Below are 27,064 nucleotides of genomic sequence, written 5' to 3'. Positions count from 1 at the left end.
TGGGTGGCACAGTCAGTTAAATGCCCAACTTTTGGTTTTAGCTTAGGTTGTGATCACAGGGTTGTGACACTGAGCCCTGCACTGGGCTCTGTGCTCAGTGTGGAGTCTGCTTGAGGTTCTCTTTTCCTCTCTCTGCTCCCTCCCTTATCTCATTCTTTCTCTAAAATAAAATAAGGTAATAATTTTTTAAAAATACCATAAAAATGCTCACTGGACAGAGAGAAAGGTGGAAAACTTAGTAAGAACTTCAACAAAGAGATAGAAAATATAAAAAATAGCCAGAGTTGAAGATTACAATAAAAAACAAAACACAAACAAACAAAAAACACTAAAGGAAATCAAAGCAGAGGTGAACAGCAAAAAGAAAAAAGAAAAAAAATGAGGATAGGTAAGGGATCTCTGGGACAAATTAACCAAGCTCACATTCATATTATAGGGGTTCCAGAATGAGAAGAGAGAAACAAAGGGGCAGGAAACATATTTGAAGGAATAATAGCTAAAATATTCCCTAACTTGGGGAAAGAATGATACATTCATATCCAGGAGGCACAGACAACCCCAAAAAAGTTGAGATCCACACCCAAATTCCTAAAAACTAAAAAGTCAAAAATTAAAGATTAAGAGAAAAAATTTAAAAGCAGCAAGAGAAAAGCAACTAGTTACATTCAAAGAAAATCCTACAAGGCTATAAAGATATTTTCAGCAGAAACCTGGCAAGCCACAAAGGAGAGACATAATATATTCAAAGTACTGGAAGGAAAAAAAACCACCACCAACAATACTTTGCCAAGCAAGGACATCATTCAGAATTGAAGGAGAGATAAATATTCCCAGCCAGAAACATTAAATAGTTCATCACCACAAAACCAACCCTATGAGAAATGTTACTAGGACCTCTTTAGGCAAAACAGAAGAATAAAAGAAAAATATGAAAGGAAAAAATTCATGAATAAGAGCAAACATACAATGAATGTAGTAGATCAATCACTTATAAAGCTACTTTGAAGATTAAAAGACTACAGTACTAAAAAAAATAATCAATGATATCTACAAAAACTAGTTCCAGAGTATATAAGATGTAAATATGATATACATAAAGGAGGGAAGTAAAAAAGTAGAGCTTCTATAATATTTCAATTTAAGGAAACAGGAACTTAATATAGACTACTATACACTTAAGCTGTTATATATGAACCTCATGGTAACTACATGCTGAAAGCCTATAATAGATACACAAAAAATAAAGGAAAGGAAACCAAATATAACAGTAGGAAACTTCTCAATCATAAGGGATGAGACCAAAAGAAGAAAGGAACAGAGAAGAGCTATAAGAATAACCAGAAAGGAATTAAAAGTGGCAATAAATATGTACATATCAATAACTACTTTAAATGTAAATGTCTAATTCCTCCAATCCAGACACAAAGAGTAGCAAAGTGAATTAAAACAAACAAGCAAAGAATGCCATCTATATACTGCTTACCTGAGATTTACTTCAAACCTTCAAACAGATTGAATGCAAATGGATGGAACAGATATTTCATGGAAATGGCAGTGAGTAAAAAGCTAGGGTTACCACACTTTCATTAGACAAAATAGACTTAAAAACAAAGACTGTGAGGAACTAAAATGGCAGAGTAGTAGGAGGACTGTAGGCTTGTGTCATTCCTTGAACACAGCTAGATAAATACCAAATTATTCTGAATATCCAAGAAATCAATTTGAGGACTGACAGAACTATACAACTAGAGAGAGAGAGAGAGAGAGAGAGAGAGACTAGGCCACATCATGGAAGGTAGGAAGTGCAGAGATGTGCTTTGGGGGAGAAATGGAATGTGGGTGCTGTGCAGGGAAGGGAACTCAAGTTGTGGAGAGAAGTGAGATAGAGAAAGGAGCTCCCAGAGGATAAGAAAAAGAAAACAATTCGCCAAAACTATTTACTGAGATGCTATCTAGCAAGGCTGTCTCAAGATAGGAGGAGAGATAAAAAGTTTACCAGACAAAAACTAGTTTGTGACCCCTAAACTAGTCCTGTAGGAAATATTAGCCCTAGTTATTATATGACTTCTTCTTTATAAAGCCATTACTCTCAGGAGCAGGAAACATAACAGGATTTCCTAACACACAGGAGACAGACAACTAGACAAAATGCCATGATGAAGGAATTCATCCCAAAAGAAAAAAAAAAAAAAACAAGAAAATTAGAAAATGTCACATCAGGGATCTAATCAAAACAGATATAAGAAATATAAGTAATATGCCTGATCCAGAACTTAAAGCAACAATCGTAAAGATACTGGCTGGGCTTGAGAAAAGCATAGAAAACACCAGAAAGTGTTTTCTATAGTGTTTTGCTATAGTGTTTTCTAAAGTGTTTTGCTATAGAGATAAAAGAGCTAAAAACTAATCAAGCTGAAATGAAAAACATGATAACTGAGATTTAGAACAGACAAGACATATGACCTCGAGGATGGAAAAAAAACAGATGAATGAATAAGTGATATAAAAGATAAAGTTATGGAAAATAATGAAGCTGAAAAGGAAAAGAAAAATCTTGGATCGTGGAATTAGACCAAGACACACTATAGTTAGATTTGCAAAATATAGAAATAAGGAAAAAATCTTAAAAGTAGCAAAGTAAAAGAAATTCTAACCTACAAGAGAGGACAAATAAGGTTACCAGCAGATCTCTTCGTAGAAGCTAGGCAGGCCAGAAGAGAGTGACATAATATATTTGACATGCTGATGGGAAAAATTTGCAGCCAAGAATATTCTAACCAGCAAGGCTGTTATTCAAGATAGGAGAGATGAAGAGTTTCCCAGACAAGTGAAAACTAAAGGAGTTCATGACCACTAAACTAGCCCAGCAGGATATATTAAAGAGGATTCTTTGAGTGGGGAAGAAAGACCAAAAATGACAAAGACTAGAAAGGACCAGAGAACATCACTAGAAATACCAGCTTTACAGGTAACACAATGGCACTAAATTCATATCTATCAGTAATCATTGTGAATATAAATGGACTAAATGCTTCAATCAAGACACAGGGTATCATAATGGATTAAAAAAGCAACACCTATTTATATGCTGCTTATTTTAGACCTAAAGACATCTAAAGATCGAAAGTGAGGGGATGGAGAAATATTTGCTGTGCAATGGAAGTCAGAAGAAAGACATAGTAGCCATACTTCTATCAGACAAACTAGATTGTGATGGGATCATTAAGCCCATTCACATTCAGAATTACTATTGAAAGATATGAATTTAGTGTCATCATGATACCTATCCAGTCCCTGTTTTTGTGGATTATTTCCTTGGACTTCCTCTTTCTTTTACAGAGTCCCCCTTAATATTTCTGGCAGAGCTGCTTTGGTGGTCACATATTCTTTCAGTTTCTGCCTATCTTGGAAGCTCTTTATCTCTCCTTCTATGAGAGCCTTGCTCGATTAAAGTATTCTTGGCTGCAGGTTCTTCTCATTTAGGATCCTGACTATATCCTGCCAGCCCTTTCTGGCTGCCAGGTCTCTGTGGAGAGGTCTGCTATTAACCTAATACTTCTCCACATAAAGGTTAGGGATCTCTTGTCTCTTGCTGCTTTAAGGATCTTCTCTTTATCTTTGGAATTTGCAAGTTTTGCTATTAAATGTTGGGGTGTTGAACGGTTTTTATTGATTTTAGGGGAGGATCTCTCTATCTCCTGGATCTGAATGCCTGTTTCCCTTTCTAAGTTAGGGAAGTTCTCAGCTATGATTTGTTCAAATACACTTTGTGGTCCTCTGCCCCTTTCAGTGCCCCTCTGGAACCCAAATTAAACATAGATTTTTCCTTCTGAGGCTGGTCATTTATTTCCCTTAACCTATCCTCATGATCTTTTAATTGTTTTTCTCTTTTTTCCTCAGCTTCCTTCTTTGCCATCAACTTGTCTTCTATGTCACTCACTTGTTCTTCTACCTCATTAACCCTTGTCGTTAGGACCTCCAGTTTGGATTGCATCTCATTTAATTGATTTTTAATTTTGCAAACTAGATTTTAAACCAAAGACTGTAACAAGAGATGAAGAAGAACCCCATGTCATAATAAAGGGATCTAACCAACAATAAAATCTAATTGAAAATATTTGTGATCCAATTTGGGAGCACCCAAATGTATAAAACAATAACAAACACAAAGAAACTCATTGATAAAAATACAGCAGGGAACATGAACACCCCACTTACATCAATGGACAGATCATCTAAGCAGAAAATCAACAAGGAAATAATGGCTTTGAATGACACACTGGACCAGATGGACCTAACAGATATATCTAGAACATTTAATCCTAAAGTAGCAGAATAAATGTTCTATTGAGGTGTGCATGGGGCATTCTCCAAAGTAGAGCATATACTAGGTCAAAAACCAGGCCTCAACAAACACAAAAAGATTGAGATCATACTACACATATTTTCAGACCATAAAATATGAAACATGAAGTTAACCACAATAAAAAGTTTGAAAGATGACAAATACATGGAGGCTAAAGAAGAACCTACTGAAGAATGAGTGGGTCAACCAGAAAATTAAATTTTATTTTTTAAAATTTAAAAATTTAAAAAATACATGGAAACAAATGAAAATGAAAACACAATGGCCCAAAACATTTGGGATGCAGCAAAAGTGGTCCAAAGAAGGAAGTATATAGCAATACAGGCCTTTCTCAAGAAGCATGAAAAATCTCAAGTAACCTCACCTTACACCTAAAGGAGCTAGAAAAAAAGAACAACAAATGAGGCCTAAAGCCAGCAGAAGAATGGGAATAATAAAGAATGGAGCAGAAATAAATGATAAAGAAACAACAGCAAACCAAAACAGTACAACAGATCTATGAAACCAGCAGCTGGTTCTTTGAAGGAATTAATAAAAATGGTAAGCCTCTATGAAGACTTATAAAAAAAAAACAGAAAGAACTCAAATAAATAAAATTACTAATGAAGAGAGGAGAAATAACAACCAATACTATATAAAGGCAATTGATTATAAGAAATGTTATGGAAAATTATATTTCACCAAATTGGGCACTCTGGAAGAAATGGATTCTTCTCAAACTGTTTTAAAAACAAAAGAAATGGAAGGAAAACTTCTAAAGTCATTCTATGAGGTGAGCATTACCCTGATTCCAAAACCAAAGACTCCATTAAAAAAAAGAGAACTACAGGCCAGTATCCTTCATGAACATGGATGCAAAAATTCTCTTTAAAATATTATCAAATAAGATCCAACAATACATTAAAAGAATCACTCACCAGGATCAAGTGGGATTTATTCATGAGTTGCAAGCATTATTCAATATTCACAAATCAATCAATGTGATGCACCATGTAAGTAAAGGATATGATATTCTAAATAGATGCAGAAAAAGCATTTGATAAAGTGCAGCACTGATTCTTGATAAAAACCCTCAACAAATTAGGGATAGACGGAACATACCTCAACATCATAAAAGCCATATACAAAAAAACCCAAAGCTAGGGGCACCTGCGTTGCTCAGTCGCATAAGCATCTGCCTTTGGCTCAGGTCATGATCTCACAGTTCTGGATTGAACCCCAAGTGGAGCTTCCTGCTCAGCAGGGAATCTGCTCCTTCCTCTCCCCTGCTCTCTACCCCGTTTGTGCGCATGCTCTCTCTCTCAAATAAAATAAACAAAATCTTTAAAAAACAAAAACAAAAAAACCAAAAGCTAATATCATCTTCAGTGTGGAAAAATTAAGAGCTTTTCCTCTATGTTTGGCAACAAGAAAGGGATGTTCACTCTCATTCCTGGAAGTCCTAGCCTCATCAATCAGACAACAAAAAGAAATAAAAGGCATCCAAATCGGCAAGGAAAAGGCAAATTTTCACTATTCTTAGACAGCATGATATTCTGTAGAACAGCTGAATGACCCCACTGAAAAATTGCTAGAACTGATGAACAAATTCAGTAAAGTCACAGGATACAAAATCAACATACTGAATTTGTTGCATTTCTATACACCACTAATGGGGCAGTAGAAAGAGAAATCAAGGCATCAATACCATTTGCAATTGCACCAAACCCCACAAGATACCTAAGAGTAAACAAACAAACAAACAAACCTAGCTAAAGAGGTAATGGATCTATACTCTGAAATCTACAGAACACTTATGAAAAAAATGGAAAAAGACACAAAGAGATGGAAAAACGTTCTATGCTCATGGATTTGAAGAAAAAGTTTTGTTAAAATACCTTTACTACTTAATGCAATCTACACATTTAATGCAATCCCTATCAAAATACCACCAGCATTTTTTTTTTTTTACCACCATCATTTTTCACAGAACTAGAACAATCCTAAAATTTGTGTGGAATTACAAAAGACTCCAAAGAACCAAAGCAATCTTAAAATAGAAAAGCAAAGCTGAAGACCTAACAATCTGGACTTTAAGGTATAGTACAAGCCTGTAGTGATCAAGATAGTATACAAAAATAGACACAAAAGTCAATGGAATAGAAAACCCAGAAATGGACCCACAAGTATATGGTTAACTAATCGTTGGCAAAGCAGGAAAGAATATCCAAAGGAAAACAGACTCTTCAACAAATGCTGTTGGGAAAATTGGACAGTTACATGCAGAAGAATGAAACTGGGCCACTTTCTTACACCATACACAAAAATAAATTCAAAATGGATGAAAGAGGGATCCCTGGGTGGTGCAGAGGTTTGGCGCCTGCCTTTGGCCCGGGGCGCGATCCTGGAGACCCGGGATCGAATCCCACGTCAGGCTCCCGGTGCATGGAGCCTGCTTCTCCCTCTGCCTGTGTCTCTGCCTCTCTCTCTCTCTGTGTGACTATCATAAATAAATAAAAATTTAAAAAAAATGGATGAAAGACCTAAATGTGAGACAGGAAACCATCAAAATCCTGGAGGATAACACAGACTGCAACCTCTTTGACATTGGCTATAGCAACTTTTTACTAGGTATTTTTCCTGAGACAAAGAAAATAAAAGCAAAAATGAACTAATGGGACTTCATCAAGATAAAAACCTTCTGCACAGTGAATGAAACAATTAACAAAACTAAAAGGAAACCTTCGGAATGGGAAAAGTTATTTACAAACAACATATCTAATAAAGAGTTATAATATAAAATCTATAAAGAGCTTATTAAACTTAACACTCAAAAACAAATAATCCAGTTAAAAAATGAAAAGACATGAATAGCTATTTTTCCAAAGAAGACATCCAGATGGCTAACAGATATAAAAATATGCTCCACATCACCCATCATTAGGCAAATACAAATCAAAACTACAATGAGATATTGCCTTACATCTGTCACAATGGCTGTAATCAACACGTCAGGAAACAACAGGTATTAGTGAGGATGCAGAGAAAGGGAAACCCTCTTACACTGTTGGTAGGAATGCAAACTGGTGTGGACACTGTGGAGAACGTATGGAGGTTCCTCAAAAAGTTAAAAATTCAATTACCTTATGACCCAGAATTGCACTACTAAGTATTTACCCAAAGAATATAAGGATATTGATTCAAAGAGATACATGCACCCCAATGTTTACAGCAGCATTATCAATGATAGCCAAGTTACGGAAAGAGCCCAAATGTCTATCAAGTGATGAATGGATAAAGGAAACTTGATACATACATACACAATGGAATATTACTCAGCCATCAAAAATAATGAAATCTTGTCATTTGCAATGATGTGGATGGAGCTAGAGAGTACTATGCTAAGTGAAATACATCAGAGAAAGACTAATACCATGTGATTTCACTCATACATGGAATTTAAGAAACAAAACAAATCAAATGAACATATGGGGGAAAAAGAATAAAACCAAAGAACATACTCTTAACTATAGAGAACATACTGAGGGTTGCTGGAGGGAAGTTGGGCAGGAAGTATGGGTCAAATGGGTGATGGATATCAAGGAGGACACTTATTGTGATAAGCACTGGGTGTTGTATGTAAGTGACAGATCATTAACTTCTACTCCTGAAACTGATTATACTCTGTATGTTAACTGGAATTTAAATAAAGGCTTGAAAGTAACTAAATAACTGTAACAGGAGACAATAAGGACATTATATAATTATAAAGGTACCAATCTAACAAGAGGACATAACAATTTTTAATATCTATGTACCTAATATAGGACTACCTAACCTAAATACATGAGGCAAATATTAACTGAGATCAAGGAAAAAATGACAGTAGTAGTACTAATAGTATGGGACTTTAACACCACACTACAACAATGAATAGATCATCCACACAGAATATAAACCAGAAAACAGTGGCTATGGATGTTATGTTGGATTATGTTATGTTGGCTGTTTCCATCCCCAAACATCAGAATACATACCCCTTTCAAGTGCACAGGAAACATTCTACAGAACAGATCACATGCTAGGCCACAAGACAAATCTCAATAAAATCAAGAATACTGAAATTAGGGGTTCCTGGGTGGCTCAGTTGGTTTAGTGAACAACTCTTGATTTCCACTCAGGACACAATATCAGGATCATGGAACTGAGCTCCATGTGGGGCTCCATGCTGAGTGTGGAACCTGCTTGAGATTCTCTCTCTCCTCCCTTCTTCCCCATCTCTCTCCTTCTCTCTCTCTCAAATAAATAAATCTTTAAAAAAGAATACTGAAACTTATTTAGCACTTTCCCCAACCACAACAGTATGAAATTATGAAACAATTACAAGAAGAAAAAAAAACACAAACATGTGGAGGCTAAGCAACATGCTACTAAAAAGCCAGTAGGTCAACAAAGAAATCAAAGAAGAAATAAAAAAAATGCATGGAAACAAATTAAAATGAAAACCAAGAGTCCAAAATATTTGGGACACAGCTAAGAAGTTCTAAACAGGCAGTTTATGGCTTTATAGACCTCCCTCAAGAAATAAGAAAAATCATAGGTGAATAATCTAATCTTACACCTAAACTAAAAAAAGAAGACCAAAGCTTAAAGTTAGTAGAATGAAAGAAATAATAAAGGCCCAAGCAGAAGTACATGGACTAGAAAAGAATACAGGAGATCAACTAAGAACTGGTTATTTGGAAAAGTAAACAAAAGTGATAAACCTTTAGATAGCTTCATCAGTAAATAGAGAAAACTCAAAATCAGAAATTAAAGAGTAGGAGTTATAATCAAAACCACATAAATAAAAAGGATTATGGAAGACTACACTGAAAAACTATAGGCCAACAGCTTCCTTTCCAACCAGCATCTAGCAGAATGGCTTTGAACTTTAGGCTGCACTAAACCGCTGAGCCACCTGGGCTGCCCAATGTGTTGTGTTTCTACACACTAATAATGAAGTAGCAGAAAGAAATTTAAAAAGCAATCCAATTTTCAACTGTCTTAGAAGGGTGTCAAGAAAAATGGCTGTTTTGTCAACCAGATAGTGACCAGAGAATATTCTATCAATATTCACAAGAGCATCCATGACATGGGTTTCAAGAAGTGTGGTCCTTGTGTAGTCAAAGAGATCCAGAAATTTGCCATGAAGGTCATGGGAACTCCAAATGTGCACACTGACACCAGGCTAACAAAGCTGTATGGGCCAAAGAAATAAGGAATGTTTCATACCATATCCATGTGCAGGTGTACAGAAAACATAATGAGGATAAAGATTCACCAAACAAGCTCTATACATTGGTTACTTAGGTACCTGTCACCACTTTAAAAAATCTACATACAGTTGATATGGATAAGAACTAACCACTGACTGTCAAATGAAGGTATAATACTGAAGCAAACAAATTCCATACATCAACAAATTGGACAACCTATAAGAAATGGATAAATTCCTAGAAACATATAATCTTCCAAAATTAAATCAAGAAGAAATAGAAAATCTGAACAGACCAATGACCAACAATAATTTCAGTAACAAAACTGAATTGGTAATCAAAAAACTTCCCACAAACACAAGGCCAGGCCCAGGTGGCTTCATAGGTGAACTCTCACATTTAACGAAGAGTTAACACTTACTCTTCTCAAACTTTCCCAAAATATAGAAGAGGTAGGAAAGTTTCCAAATTCACTCAATGAGGCCAGCATTACCTGACACCAAAACCAGATAAAGACACTACACACACACACACACACACACACACACACACACACACAAGACAAAACCCACAAAAACTACAAGCCAACGTCCTTGGTGAGCACAGATGCAAAAATCCTCATGAAAATACTAGCAACCTGAAGTCAATAAGTTAAAGGTCAAATTCACAATAATCAAATGGGATTTATTCAGGGAAGCAAAAATTAATCAATAGGATATATCACATTAACAATATGAAGAGTAAAAATAATATCTCAACAGATGTAGAAAAAGCTTTTGACAAAGTTCAAAATTTTTTCATGTTAAAACATTAAACAAAATAGTTTTATAGGTAGTGTACCTCAATGAAGGCCATATAGAACAAACCCACAGCTCACATCATACTCGACGTTAAAAATTTGTAAAGCTTTCCTCTAATATCAGGAACAAAACAAGGATGGCCACTATTGCCATTTTTATTCAACATAGTACCAGAAATCCTAGCCATAGGATTCAGAAAAGAAAAAGGCATCCAAATTAGTAAGCAGGAAGTAAAACTTTCAGTATTTTAGATGACATGATACTATACATAAAATCTAATAGACTCTACCAAAACACTATTAGAATTAATAATGAATTCAGTAAAGTTGCAGGATACAAAATATACAGAAGTGTGTTATGTGTTTTTTTTAAAAGATTTTATATATTTATTCATGATTGACACAGAGAGAGAGAATGGCAGAGACATAGACAGAGGGAGAAGCAGGCTCCATGCAGGGAGCCTGCCGTGGGACTCGATCCCGGGTCTCCAGGATCAGGCCCTGGGCTGAAGGCTGCACTAAACAGCTGAGCCACCTGGGCTGCCCAATGTGTTGTGTTTCTACACACTAATAATGAAGTAGCAGAAAGAAATGTAAAAAGCAATCCAATTTTCAACTGTCTTAGAAGGAATAAAATACCTAGAATAAATTTAACCAAGGAGGCAAAAGACTTACACTCTGAAAACTCTATGACATTGATGAAAGAAACTGAGGGTGATATTAACAAATGGAATGATATTCCATGCTCACAGACTGGAAAAACCAATATTGTTAAAACATTCATAATACCCAAAGCAAGCTGCAGATTCAATATAATCCCTATCAGAATTCTACTGGAATTTTTCACAGGGCCAGACAATTAATTCTAAAGTTTGTATAGAATTACAAAAGACTAAAAAAAAAAAAAAAAAAAAAGAATTACAAAAGACTGACTAGCCAAAGCAATCTTGAGAGAGAAGAATAAAGCTGGAAGTATCATAATACCAGATATCAAGATACACTACAAAGCTAATCTAATCAAAACAGTATGACACACAAAAATCGATGAATGAATGAATGGAACAGGATAGGGAGTCCACTAACAAACTCTTGCTTATATGATCTATTAATCTATGACAAAGGAGACAAGAATATACAATGGAGAAAAATTGGTCTCTTTGATAAATGGTGCTGGGAAAACTGGACAGCAAAATGCAAAAGAAACAAAACTAGACCATTTTCCTACAGCATACACAAAATAAACTTCAAATGAATTAAAGACCTAAAAGTGAGACCTGAAACCATAAAAACTCCTTAAAAAGCAGGCTTTAATCTCTTGGACATGAGCCTTGGAAACCCATGTATGAATTTGTTTCCTCAAAGAAAATAAAAGCAAAATTACTGGGACCACACCCAAATAGAAAGCATTTGCATAGCAAAGGAAACAAAATGAAAAGGCAATCTTCTGAAAGAAGATAATTGCAAATAATAAATTCAACAAGGGGCTAATACCCAACTATATTAAACAAAAACAAAAACAAAAACAAAGAACTCAACAACAGAAGTCAATTTTAAAAATGGGCAGGGCACCTGAATAGACCCTTTTCCAAAGAAGACATACAGATGGCCCAGAGACGTTCATACAAAGACGGTCAAAAATCACTAATCATAAGGGAAATGCAAATCAAAACCACTGTTAGATGTCACCTCACATCAGTCAGAATAAGTAGCATTAAAAGCAAACAAGTGTTGGTGAGAATATGGAGGAGAGGTAACACTTATGCACTGTTGGCAGGAAGGTGAATTGGTGCAACCACTATGGAAAACAGTATAGAGTTTCCTGAAAATATTAAAAATAGAAATATCATACTACCCAGAAATTCCATTTCTAGGTATTTACCCATGGAAAACAAAAACACTAATTCAAGAAGAAATAGGCATTCCTATGTTCATTGCAGATTTACAACAGCCAAGAAATGAAAGCAACTTAATTTTCCATCAACAAATGAATGGATAAAAAGATGTAGTATATATACACAATGGAATATAACAGCCATAAAAGAATGACGTCTTACCACTTATGACAACATAGATGGACATAAAAGGTATTATGTAAAGTGAAATAAGTCAGAAAGGAAAAGATAAATATAATTTGATTTCACTTATATATGGACTATAAAAAACAAATCAAATGGATAAACAAACAACGAAAATAGACATGTAGACATACAGAAGGTAGTTGCCAGAGGGTAGGGGTGGAGGATGGGTGGTTGCCAGAGGGTAGGGGTGGAGGATGGGTGAAAAAGGTGAAGAGCAGTAAGAGGTACAAACTTCCAGTTATAAAATAAGTCATGGAAATGAGAAGTACAACATGGGGAATATAGTCAGTAATATTGCAATAACATTATATAGAAAGGATAGTGACTACACTTATGGTGACTTTGCATAATGTGTAGAATTGTTGAATCACTATGTTATATACTTGAAACTAATATAACACTGAATGTCAACTCTAATACAAATAAATAAAAACACAATGAGGTATCACCTTACCTCTGCCAGAATGGCTAATAATAAATAAGTATTGGTAAGGATGTGTAGAAAAGGGAACTCTTGTGCATTGTTGGTGGGAATGTAAATTAGTACAGCCACTATGGAAAACAGTATTGAGGTTACTCAAAAAATTAAAAATAGAGCTACCATATAATCCAGCAATTCCACTACTGGGTATCTACAAAAAAAATTCAAAAAGGTAAATGTACATTTCTGTTCACTGTAACATTTTTTCCAATAGACAAGATATGGAAACAACCTGTGTCTATCCATGGATGAATGGATAAAGAAGAGGTGGTGTACACACACACACACACACAATGGGATACTACTAAGCCATAAAACGAATGCAATTTTGCCATTTGCAGCAATATGGTTGGACCTCGAGTGTATTATGTAAGTGAAAGGAGTCAGACAGAGAAAGACAAATACTATGATATGGAGAATAGATTGGTTGTCGCCAGAGGGGAAGGGAATGGAGAGCAGGAAAATGGGTGAAGGAGATCAAGCGTTACAATCTTTCAGTTATAAAATAAATAAGTCATGTGCATGTAATATGGAGCATAGGGAAGATGGTCAATTATATTGTATTAACTTTTTAAGGTAGTAGATGGGAACTAGATTTATTGTGGTAATCATTTTGCAATGTATACAAATGTTTAATCATGTTGTACATCTAAAACTAATACAACGTTATATGTCAATTATACCTATTAAGGTATAGTTAAAAAAAATCCTCAGACTTGTGAGAAGGTATCTGGATAAAGGGAAACTTTGAGTCTCCCCTCTTTGTAATTTCTGGCATGAGAAGATGAGTAAAATATAAAACATTGCCATGCACATTACATGGAAGATTATGAATTAAGAAACATCAGTAACAAAAAATAAAGGCTTTTGCTATTTCTTTAGCAAAGCTTGATTTCTTTTCTCCATTTTGGTTCAGAACTACTCTGAATGCCTTACTATTACTGCTAGGCCTTTGTTTTTTTCCTAACCTCCAGTCTTATTCATTCTTTCTTTTCTTTTTATCATTTTTCTCTTCTTTTCCTTCTCTTCCACTAATGCTCTTATACAAATTTATTTGTTACCATAAAAATTAGTGTTTTTGCATGTCATCCAGCCTTTCAGGAGGTTGATGTGATTCTTATGCTGATGATCTACTGGTCTAATCAATTCAAAGACAGCCAAGAATAATATATTTTGGCTATATCTACAACCCATGAGTTATAGGAAATAAACCCATCAGTCAAATAAAGGAATTAAAGAAATGAAGACTCCACATCTAAAGATACATTTACTTTAGCACATTCCCTAATTATCAAGGAATTTTTACTATTCTCAAAAGTTGACTGGAGTCTCTCTCAACTCAAAAACAAAGCATGTGAATTAATAGTTCATGTAGCCTCATAGCCACAAATATTGTTTTCCCATGCTATGAATGTGTAATTCTTTCTTGAAATTTGCTGAGGTATTTGCCTCACTAAAATCCCGTGGAAATGAGTGCTGTAGATTTATTAGGCACTCCATAGAAATGTATTTCCTTTGTGTTTTAAATTAGTTGCATTTTCATGTCATTGAGCATGCCCTTGTTCTTGCTTCCATTTGTGGTCTTGCATCCAGTGGGAATTTATAGGGCTCAGATTTATTTAAATTATGCTGATGTATTTGATCTTTCAACATACAGTGCATGGTAAAAATGGGTGTCTGTCCATATTCATAAATGAAATATGAGGGAAAAGGCAGGCTGATAAATTCTCCACTAAATCAGGTTTAATTAGATATCAAAAAGGGATAAAGCCTGGGAAAGTTTCTACTCTAAGTGTTACAGAGATCTAAGATCAGAAAACGAAAATAGATATTCAAATGTGTATTATAAAACATTTTCTTGAATTTTATAGGTGACAAAGCAAGAACATACTTCTAATTCAGCCAATCCACTTGTTGAGCAGATGCTTCCTCTTCATTAATTCTTCCAATTTCACTTCACAAGTAGTTTAGGAAAACCTCTCTACCTGCCCCAAAGATTATTAGGCTTGTAAAATATCATCATGCGTGCCTACATTAGATTCTAAGAATTGTGGAGATATTATTAGTAACCCACATTTGACATAGGTATGTTTCTGCTTTTGGGATGTGGGCAAAATTTGATACATCTCTAAAGACTGTGTAAATCAAGTTGTATGTTTAATATGCTGGGGCTGCTTTGTAATTAAAAAAATCTCAAGAAAATGCATTTGTGAAATGAAATAGTCTGTGAAATAAATAACCTCTTAATTTGTGTTTTGCACATATTAGAACTATTTTACATACTAAGTTTAAGTGAGACACAGTCTTACAGGTTTCAAGGATCCACGTACATATGCACAAAAGTACATTGCCTTGTCAAATGGCATACATTGATTGACCCTTTTCACTTTATCCATGTGTCTATTCTTTTCATTTATCTTCTTCCAAACCACATGAGTGGGAAAGAAGTAGTAAAAGTGCCATTAGAATAGTTGTAGGCGTGGGAAAGACACGTTGGAATGTGTGGTGGGAAAAATGTCACGTGTACTTCCCCATTCCATTTGTTCCCTTGCTCACCCTTCCCCTAGTCTCTCTCTTTTGCACCATGTTTAGTCATGGGATTTAGGACATACCATACACAAGCGGAGTTAGCTGCAACTAAAGCTGCTAAAATTACGCTTGTAGATCTTCTCCGTGTCTCTTTCCTAATTATAAAAATAAACACAGACTAAAATTTAGGGGCCAACAAATATGTTAAATGTCCTAACTTTATTTAAAAAACATAGGAAAGTCAGGGTATTGTGGTTGAATGAATGATACAAATTAAACATATGGTTTTCAAAAATGCTAAAATAAATGACCACACAAAAAATACAATGTCTACATCCCTTAGAGATTTATGTAGATAGATTTTGCCAATTGTATTATGTTCTTTGAAGGAGAAAAGTTTAAAAATCTCACTAAAACCTCTAGGTTTCTTGGAACTGATTGATTTAGCACACTCTTTCTTAAGCTTCCATGCCTAGATTTAACTTTCCCTCATATCTTCACAATTCTTTTAGGATTTCATCAACAGTTCTGAAGTTCTGGAATTTCATCCTGTCCTTTTAATGCCCTAATTTGTCATTCAGTATTATAGCCATACTCATCTCCTAAGCCACCATGGCAACTGCTCCTTTCGTCTATGTCAACTATGTAAAAGCATTCTCGGTACAAAGCAGATTTTCAAACTCCAGAGTTATAATTCTGTGTTAGTTTTACTTTTTAGAATGTTGAATCCATGCTTCAATTCTATTTGGAAATAACAAATCCCTAACACTTTGTTTGGTGCTACTGATTCCATCCTCTTCTGTCTCCTGTGGGATCATTTTCTATCTATCATTCTCACTTTTATTCTAAAAACATGTCCTTTAAGCTTTTATTCTAAAAACAAGTAAACATTTTTATTCTAAAAACACTATTCTAAAAACATGTTCTTCCAGCCAGCCCCTACAAATTAATCCACATCATTACTGCTTTTTTTCTTGTATAATGTTTTAAGTTATCAGTATTTTTTGTTGCTTCCACTTTTCACTTCTTATAAATTAGGACTCAGCTCTCCTTTTGGTTCAGTCCTCTCCAATGTGAAAATAACATTTCATTTGTTTTCCTTTATTTCTTAGCCATACCCAATCAAGCATTTCTTGTTGGGAAAGGCTCCTCTCTTGACTTTAGTACAAACAGCTAACGTCATTTTTATATGTACTTTGAGTGCTTTGTAAGTACTACACACTGGACTAAAGGATTTTACATATTTTTGCTCACATAATATTCCATTAGCTATCCCTATTTCGCAGGTGAAGAAACTGATTACCTTCCCAAGACACTCAGTGGCAGAAGAATGGGCTGGTTCCAGAGACTACTCTACAATTATCATGTCTTTCAGGTTAGCTTCTGGGCTATCTTACATTGACCACTCTTGTGCTAATCTTTATATATGTATTTGAAAGGTTATATATTTCACAATTACAAAAAATCCATCAATGCATTCTTTTAAGAATTATAGATAACGAAGAAATATGTAGAATGAAAAATAAAAGTTCTCTATTATCTCCCTGGACCAATCTCAATGTCAGCCCAAGAGAAAAGTTTGTTCTGTGTTCTTCCAAACTGCTTTGTATGCATTTATTATTTCCATGTATTAAGTTTAAAAAATTATTTCAAAAATGGGATAATATGGTGTATTTTTCCATGGGTCAGGCTCTCTTCACTTAATATTGTGCTTGGGAATTAGGGAGTTGAGTTCTTTTATTTCAGCAATACAGATCTGGATCATTTTATTTAATGACAGTATAAGAATCCATAAGATGGAACTATTGTGTTGATTGGCTTTTAGGCTGTTTTCTATTTTTTGTTATTATAAAAATGATGCTATGAATATTCTTGTACAAATATCTTTATGAACAAGCAAATCTTTCTGTAAAAAATATTCCTACAGACTGATTTGTCAGGTCAACAGGGAATGATCACTTGTTATGTAAGTACTGACAAATTCCTTCCAAAAAGGCTGCACCAGTTCAAATTCCATCAACAGTGTATCAGAGACCTCATTGTTTTACAGGTTTTTGATCACTTGATGTAACCAGTAATGTTTGCGCATCTGATGGGAAAATGGTTTTCTTATTTTAGTTTACAATTCCTTGATTGTAAATGAGTTTAAGCCTATTTTATGTTTCTTGTCTTTTCATAGTATAGACCATTGAAATAATTATTTCTTTTGTCATTTCCTTTAACATTAGTTAAAAATTATCATTCTTAGTGTGCTTATTATACTTGTTACCACTATTTCATATTGTTTTATTCAAATGTGTTTTCCTTCCTCTCCTCCTATGTAGAATATTCCCATTAGCCTCTTGAATTAAAAGTTTAATTTGTTATTAACATACCTTGTTTTCTATTAAAGACATTAAAAGCTTCTGAATTTTCTTTTTAATTCTATCTTGGCACATTTTATCCTGTTTAGTATATAGTCCCTTCTCATTGCTACTCACTTCTGCATGTTACACATTTTCAGTTTTAATTTCCACTTTTACCTAAGACTTGCTTAGCAGAGTGTTTACATTCTTTCCAAGAAGATACATAAAATACTTTGTATACAACATGTAGGCATATCTATGTTTTTGTAAATGAACCCATATTTATTTACAGCTTATTTATTATTTGGTTTTAACTCTTTTCAGGATGCATTCTAAAATTATTCTTTTGTCACTTAAATGTTACTTGGATGCTTTGTTTTGGTAACAATAATTATATTCTGAATATGTGTCTCCTGAAAATATCTACTCATCAAAGTCTGCATTATGTTATACACATCATGAAAGGCTTAGCAAGGAAGGAAGGTAGAAATAGGCAGTGGTGTACCTAGTTATCTGGGCTGTAAAATAGATACCTTTAAAATACTTTTCCTTCTTTAAGAGAATTTTCAGTAACAATCATAAAAACGATGTATTTCACACACATTCATATTCATGTATATTTTTCACATCTATAAAATTCTCACTTCCTCAACAATACCTCTTTGTACTATTTTTAAACATTTTAAGTACAAATAAAAATTCCATGTGATCACATAGAATGACAGAATTGAAGTAATTGAAGTTCTGTTTGTCTTTACAATCATTGAATTATCATTGATTACTTTGAGTTTACTCTTTGAAGGCTGGAGTATGTGGTACCTCAGGGGATGAAGATGCCAACAAGGCTGGAAATAAGTCAAAGATTTGTAACCTTAGGAAAACTCTTGCAACAAATATGTGTAGCTGAATTTACATCTATACAGGATATATAATTGGGAGTCCCCTGTACTAACATCCAAGGAGAATGGAGTATTTTTAAGAGGATACATAATACATCTGTGCTGATTTGAAATGTACATACAAATTATTAAAACTCAGCCATAACTGTGACAGATTTTAGAACATACACAAAGTATTTGGGGGAAAGAAAATCTTATCACTAACATTGTTTTAAGATGACTGCAGCATGGTGATAAGAAAAAACAAAATAAAATATCACTGAGCTTTAAAAAAAATATCCACCTCAACAGGTTTTGTTACTGCTTGAATTCTCTACAGAAACCATACCCTTTATAGGCATACCTCATTTTATAGCACTTTGTTTTATTTTGCTTTACAGACATTGCAGTTTGTGTTTACAGATTGAAGGTTTGTGGAATCCTGCATTAAGCAAGTCTATCAATGCCATTTTCCCAACAGTATTTGCTTACTCTGTATCTATTTTGGTAATACTCTCAGTATTTCAAACTTGTTCATCATTATTTACTATGCTTATCTGTGATTAGTAATCTCTGATGTTACTATTGTAAATGCTTTGGAGGCACCTTGAGCCATGCCCATGTCAGACGGAAAATCTAACTGAATAATGTTTTGTGTTCTGATTGCCCCGCCAACTGGCTATTCCTCCCTCATTCCCTCTCCTAAGGCCTCCCTATTCCCAGAGTCACAAAAATATTGAAATTAGGACAGCAAATAACCACATAATGGCCTCTAAGTATTCAGGTGAAAAGAAGAGTGACACATCTCTCACTTTTAATCAAAAGCTAGAAACGATTAAGCCTAGTGAGGAAGGCATGTCAAAAGCCAACATGGGCTGATAGCTAGGCCTCTTAGAATAAGAAGAAAGTTTTAGTCATTGGATAGAACGCCAAACCACAATACTCCCTTAAACTAAAGCCTAACCCAGAACAAGGCTCCAATTCTCTTCATTTCTATGAAGGCAGAAAGAGGCGAGGAAGCTGTAGAAGAAAAGTTTGGTGCTAGCAGAGATTGGTTCAAAAGTTTAATGAAAGAAGTTGTCTCCATAACAGAAGTACAAGGTAAAGCAGCAAGTACTAATGCAAAAGCTGCTGCAGTTATCAAGAAGATCTAGCTAAGATAGTCCATGAATGTGACTACACACAATAAGAGATTTCTGATGTAGAGGAAACAGCATTCCTTATGTTGGAAGAAGATGCCATTTAGATCTTTCATAGCTAAAGAGGAGAAGTCAACACCTGAATTCAAAGCTTAAAGTGACAGATTGACTCTCTTGTGAGGGGCTAATGCAGCTAATGCAAACTTTAACTTAAAGCCAGTCCTCATTTACCATTCTGAAAATCCCAAAGTGCCAAAGAGTTATGCTAAATCTACTCTGGCTGTGCTCTATAAATGGAACAACAAAGCCTGGATGACAAGCACATCTGTTTACAACATGATTTACTGAATATTTTAAGTCCACTGTTGAGACCTACTGCTGAGGAAAAAAAAAAGATTTCATTCAAACTATTACTGTTCACTGACAATGCACTTCATCACCCAAGAGCTCTGATTAAGATATACAATGAGATTAATGTTGTTTTCATGCCTGCTAACACAACATCCATTCTGCAGCCCATGGATCATAGAGTCATTTCAACTTTCAAGTCTCATTATTTAAGAAATACATCTCATAAGGTTATAGCTGCCCTAAAGAGTGATTCTTCTGATGGCTCTTAGCAAAGTAAATTGAAAATCTACTGGAAAGGATTCACCATTTCAGATGCCATTGAGAACATTTATGATTTATGAGAAGAGATAAAAATACCCATATTAAAAGAGTTTGAAAGAATAGGTTACTCTTTATGTGGGTTGTCTTTTCACTTTCTTAGTAGTGTTCTTTGAAGCACATTTTTTTCTTTTTCTTTTTGATAAAGTGAAATTTATCCAGTTTTTCTTTGGTTAGTAGTGTTTTGCATGTCATACATAAGAAACCAGTGTCTAACCCAAGGTTACTATCATATACATGTATGTTTTCTTCTAATAGTTGTATTGTTTTAGCTCTTCCATACAGATCTTTGACCCATTTTAAATAAAATAATATATATGGTATAAAGTAGGGATCTAAATTCATTCTTTTTCATGTATATACCCAATTTTCAAGCAAACTTACTGAAAAGATTTTTCTTTTCCCCCATTGAATTGCCTTGGTATCCTTGTCTAAAATCTGTTGACTAGAGATACATGTATTTCTGGAATCTTAGTTCTAACCCATTAATTTGCATGTTGATTATTATGACAGTATGATTCAATGTCATTCTAGCTTTATGGTGAGTCTTGAAACTGGAACATTTAAGTCCTCCAACATTGTTCTTCTTTTAAAAGACTTTTTGGCTTTTCTGGGCTTCTTACATTTTCATATGAATTTTAGAACGAGTTTGCCAATTTCTACCAAAAAATTCTACTGGAATTTTGATGGAAATTGCATTATGCACATCAATTTAGAGATTACTGACATCTCAATAGAGTTTTCCAATACATCAACATAAGAAGTATTTTAATTTGAGTCTTTAATTTCTTTCTACATTATCTTGTAGTTTGCAGTGTACAGGTTTTGAACTTCTTTTGTCAAATTTCTAATTGTTTTATTCTTTTTTGGTGCTATTACAAATGAATTGTTTTCTTAATTTCATTTTCATATCATTCATTGCAAGTATATAGAATAAGCAACACAGGAACATCTCTGGTGAAAAATTAGTTTCTAAGTTTGACTTTCTTAAGATAAATAACTAGAATGGCAATTATTGAGCCAGTGGGCATACAACTTCTCCAGTAGTTCTTGAAATCGACATATTCTACCCAACAAATACTACTATAAAATATTTGGTAATGTGGTAACTGTCTAAAGAATGTTATCTATTTCTTTTAAACTTTTTTTTGTAAGCAAAATTAAACTTCTCACATATTTTAGCTTTTAAAAATTGTCTCTTGCTTATTTATAGATAGTAAGCTTATTGTTTTCTAATTTTATATGTTGGCTTTAATTTTGTAATAGCTTTTTAATTGATCTTTCAATCCTTGCCACCTATGAGGCTATTTTCAACTTAGTCATTAAAGAGATCCTATAAAAATGTAGCTCAGTTCTTTACTTAAAATCCTCCACTGCTTTCTAATTTCACTCAGAGTAAAGCCCTAAACATGGCCTACATGATTTGACCCCATATGCTTTCTGATCTGATTCCTATTACTTTCCTGTTCTGAATTTTTTCCCTTTCAGTTGCTCTAGTTTTGTTTTTTCAAACCTGTTACAGTATCTGCATAGCTCAGGGACTTAGTGCCCTCTGCCTGGAATGCTCCTTCCTACCTACAGAAGAGGCATAGCTCTTCATTTATTTATATCTCTAATATTATTTGTAAAGTTTTCTTCATAAAGATTTTATTAATTTTGTTGTTCCTTAGATATTTATTTCTTGCAGCAGGAGTTGTTGCTATTGGTAAGCTTTTACTCTATTATATTTTCTTTCATTTCATTTGTATTATATGGAAAAAATTTATGCGTTTATCTTGTCTTTAGACTAGCTTTGAATTCAATTAATCCAATTGTAAATGATTTTAACTTTTCTAATATGTATTCAAATGATATGCAAATATTTTGCTTCATCTTTTCCAGTACTATATTTCTTATTTTTGTTTTCTATTTTATTGTATTATAAAAACTTTCAGAATAAAATTGAAAATAATTGGAGTGGGGCTGGAAGTTCTCTCTCTTCTTAGAAAGCAGAAAGACAATACTTACTTCTGCTATAACAAGAAATCAGCAGATAAACCTACTATAAAGATTTTCTTTAAAACGATTATAAATCCAGACAACACTGAAAGAACCAAACACCAGTGAGAAGAACCCTTCCTAGGTGATGAAGGGATTAACAATGCTATACATTTGAGACCAGATGCTGAGGTTGGGGTTGGATAGGCAGAGAAGTGACTGCTGTGAGAGATCAGTCTTTGCTGGGATGAGGTGAAATTAGTCAAACTTTTGATAAAACTATGGGCTGACATGCTGGATTTAAATATAGTGGAGCCCCACGGACAAACATAATCCTCTCTGCTCAAAATTTTGCAGTGACCATTTTTTTGAGATAGCAGGGCTAAGGAACAGGATGAGAAAGCAAACAGGATGATATCTGGTGGTCTCATAGTTGCTGCCTTACAGCTCACTCAGAATCTTCACTCTCATTGCTTCAAGATCTCAAATACCAGGCAGTAGAACTACAACAATAGAGTCAATACTCTCCCTCTAACCAGTGTCTCACTCTTGAGACCAAGAGAAAAACTTCCCATACTTTTGCAGTTTCTCTTCCAATAGTAGTAGCTGATCATGTCAATGAGGATCCTGAACCAGAAATTGACTATCCTTGATGACTGTCTTTAAATTAACTGGCTTTTTTCTGAAGGAACTCATGAGGCTTAAGTTGGATTTCAAGGAATAAAGTAAATACAACATCATGTGCTCAGCAATAAAACTAATCTATAACCAGGGCTCAGAATGTGTTTTATTTTAACTTTCACTTTAATTTCCTAATAGACAATAAATTTGCCAGTGTTTTAGGCCTGGTTTCCAGGAAGCAGATCTAAAAACAGGCATTCCTGTATATGTAATTTATTAGGAAGTGCTTTCAGAGAAAGGACAGTGACAGAAATAGGACAGAGTGGTCTGGAGTCTGGCTTCTGTCTGATACCATGGAAGCCAGAGAACAAAACATTGAGATCATCCCATCATGAGGCAAGGAGGTGGCTTCTTGGATCTCTGTCAGTTTTCCATCATAGATGGCATTCTCCGTTCTAAGATTATCAAGAATAGTATAGGTTCTAGTTTTAATAATTTCAGTTTTCCTTTCTATTTTTACAGTTAAATTTGTGATCCAACTGGTGTTTATTTCCATGTGGGGTATGGAATCTCCCTAACATTTTCCCTAAATTGTTTATTAAGTTACCAATCTCTTCACACACTGATTTATAATTCAGCTTTCATTGTATATTAAATTTGCAAATATATTTGAATCTCTTTCTGGATTTTTAAAATGTCTTCTATTCATAATCCAATATTACAGTGTTTCTACTTATATGGTTTTATAATATAATTTCATATTTAGTATGCCTAATTCTCCCTTATTAGTATTTTTTTCTTCACAATTTCCCAGCCTATTCTCACTCATTTATTTTTCCATATGAAAGAACTTAAGATTAGTCTGTCTACACAGAAAAAAGTCTTTGTCTTTATTTTTATTAGGATTTTGGTATGCTTATATATTTACCTATAAGAAGTAGAAACACTGTGATATTGAATTTTCCTATGTATGATCATGTAATGTTGTACTATTTGTCCACATGTTATTTTCTTGACTGTAGCAGCCTTTGACAGTGTTTTATATAGCTCTTGCTCATTTCAAATTGTAGCCTCAACTTACATAATATGGTTTGTAGTATAAATAAAACCAAGGACTTATTAATTATGTATCTATCCATCTCTCTGAAATCTTTTGTAATAGTACAAGCAGTTCTATTACATTTCCCAAGATGCAATTATATTATCTACAAACAATGACACTCTACCATTTCTGATTCTTACACTGATAATTTTTTCCTCTTTTATAAATACGTCAACTAGTTTCTGCAGAGAAATGTTAAGTACTTGTTATCCTACTGTCCATCTTTGCCTTAATTCTGACTTTTATAGCCATGCTTTAGTGTTTTCATCAAGTGTGATATGCTCAGACATTTAATTAGTTCCTCCTTTAAATTCTTTATGCAGAGCCAGGGGACTTTCTCACCAAGTTTGTCCAAAGCTGTTCATCAGAAGACCAGTCTTCACTATCTTTCTTTGATTTATTTACTTTATCAAACACAGGGCTCACTGGCTCCCATGGATTCCTCTCTTCTAAAAGAAAAAAAAAATGGCTTTTTATTTTTTCTAAAGATGCAGCATCTGCTTTAGCAGTAATCTGCTAAAGTCAACTGGCCATATGCCCTGGGAATGCCACTGCCTCACTCCCAGCTTCGATGATGCGCCTACACAGAGTGGATTTGGATTCTCCTGCCACTGACATACTTAGTGTGGAAACTGGCATCCACAATGGCACTGCAACGGGCCAGTAATGAGACCTGAACATTCAGGTCTATGTATTGAACTTTAATGATTGGGAAACAGAAGAATGGTATAGCTGGCAGGTACATTTTCCTCCATCTCTTTTCCCACAGAGAACTTCAAGGTACAGTTTGTCCTTGCAGCCTCTCTAGAGAGGCCCTGAATATTCAATTAATGCATATGCCACATGACTTGCTAGTTTCCTAGTCATTCTTGTGAAGCATTTTTCAGCATTATTCTGCTTCCCTTTACAAAGTTTCTCATCTTTTCTTGCTCTGCTCCCCTTTTTTCTCATCCTTGCACCTCTGCAAGGACTTCCCAAATAATATATTAGCACTTTTCACCTTGTTTCAGGTTTTGCTTTCTCAGGAACCTATATAAATTACTCCTCTTAATGCATATTTACTCCTAAACCACGCTTGTTAAGATATAAAAGTTTTCCTGTTATTGTCTCTTTTGCCTAGGGAGATGATTTAGTAATTCTAGAAATAAAAATATTTTTTCTTTCCAGGTCATAAGTTGCAAAACTATGTCTTCAGTCAGCCAGGGTTCTATCAGAGAAGCAGAACCATCAGGAGTACCATAGAATAAGGGATTTATAATAGGGATATAAATAGCAGGAACTGTAAAAAAAAAAAAAAAAAAAAAGCCTTATTTGGCTGTTTCGTCTGTATGTGGTACTGAGCCTGAGTGCACATGGCAGACTAGTGGGGAGATAATGAAAAGTTAGGGGGCAGCATGAACAACTGAAAACCATGAGGAACAAGCTAAAACCTGCATCCATCACTCACAGAACTCCCTGGCCTCCCTTCATCTCAAAGACTTTGATTTGGCTTCTGTGGATGACCTGCTGGAGAAGCTGTTGTTTTCCTATACCTGGCCCAGACTTGGAAAAACAGAGAAAAGATTTGCAGCAGCTGGAGAAGCTGTGTGCTTTGTGAAAACTTCTATGGGCTCCAAACTGGGTCTCTGTGCATTGACCTTCACATGGTAAACCATGACTATTTCTTCACTTCTGACTTCTAGATATCAAGCAAGTTTCTGTTGTGGCAACTTTAACTGGAAATTTTCAGTGAATTGATTCCTGCCAAATGTAGTTTAGTTTAGCCAAGTTTACACATCATAAAGCCAACTAACATGAAGTACCTATCTAGTGTATAAAATGAAACATGCTAATCTTCTCTACAGAAAGAATACAACGTCCCATTATCCAGCTTTGGGTGATATTTATTCTTTATCCAGCTACCCTCCCCTTTGATAACTTTTTACTTAAACATGGACATGTAAAGTTGACTACTACAAACTTATGTTAGATAATTAAGAGATGAGAAAACATAGGTAATAATAAATATATTAATATCATGACACGAAAGGAATATTTATAACTGTTACAGTCCTCGTTATTCCTACTGGTTACATCATTATGGTGATTTATAACATCCTTCGCTCGCTACCTATATCATATTCCCTTGGCCCTTAGTAAGCATATCAGCTAATCATGGTTTCTTACTTGGTAGGGTGACAAAATTTTCATTCCTGAATGGTCTGGGCCATTAGTAATCCTTCCTATTGGGTTGTTTTAGTTTTCCATTGACTTTAATTACAGGTCAGGAAGGTATCTTTTTAAATTTTTTTAAAAAAGATGTTATTTATTTATTCATGAGACACACAGAGGCAGAGACACAGGCAGAGGGAGAAGTAGGCTCCCTGTGGGGATGTGGGTCTCAATGCCAGGGCCCCGGGATCACGCCCTGAGCTGAAGGCAGATGCTCAATCACTGAGCCGCTATCCAGGCATCCCAGGAAAGTTTTTTTTTTTTTTTAAGATTAATTTATTTATATAAGAGAGAATGAGCATGAGGAGGGGAAGGGGCAGAGGGAGAGAACATGCAAGCAGACTCTCTCTCTCTCTGAGCATGGAGCCCAACTTGGGGCTCAATCCTATGAACCATAAGATCAGGACCTGAGCCCATCCAAGAGTCAGACACTTAACAGGCTGAGTCACCCAGGTGCCCCAGGTCAGGAGAGTATTAAGAGGTACCTTGGGGAATCTCACATATTCCAGACATACTCCTTCCTACCCTCATTGTATAATAACTACCCAATTTCCCCTTGGTTATCAAGATAGAATAAATTTAACCAAGTTGGTAAAAGACCTGTACTCTGAAAACTGTATGACACTGATTAA

This window comes from Vulpes vulpes, chromosome 14 (assembly GCF_048418805.1).
Source record: "Vulpes vulpes isolate BD-2025 chromosome 14, VulVul3, whole genome shotgun sequence".
NCBI lineage: Eukaryota > Metazoa > Chordata > Mammalia > Carnivora > Canidae > Vulpes > Vulpes vulpes.
Note: the sequence above shows the minus strand (reverse complement) of the source record.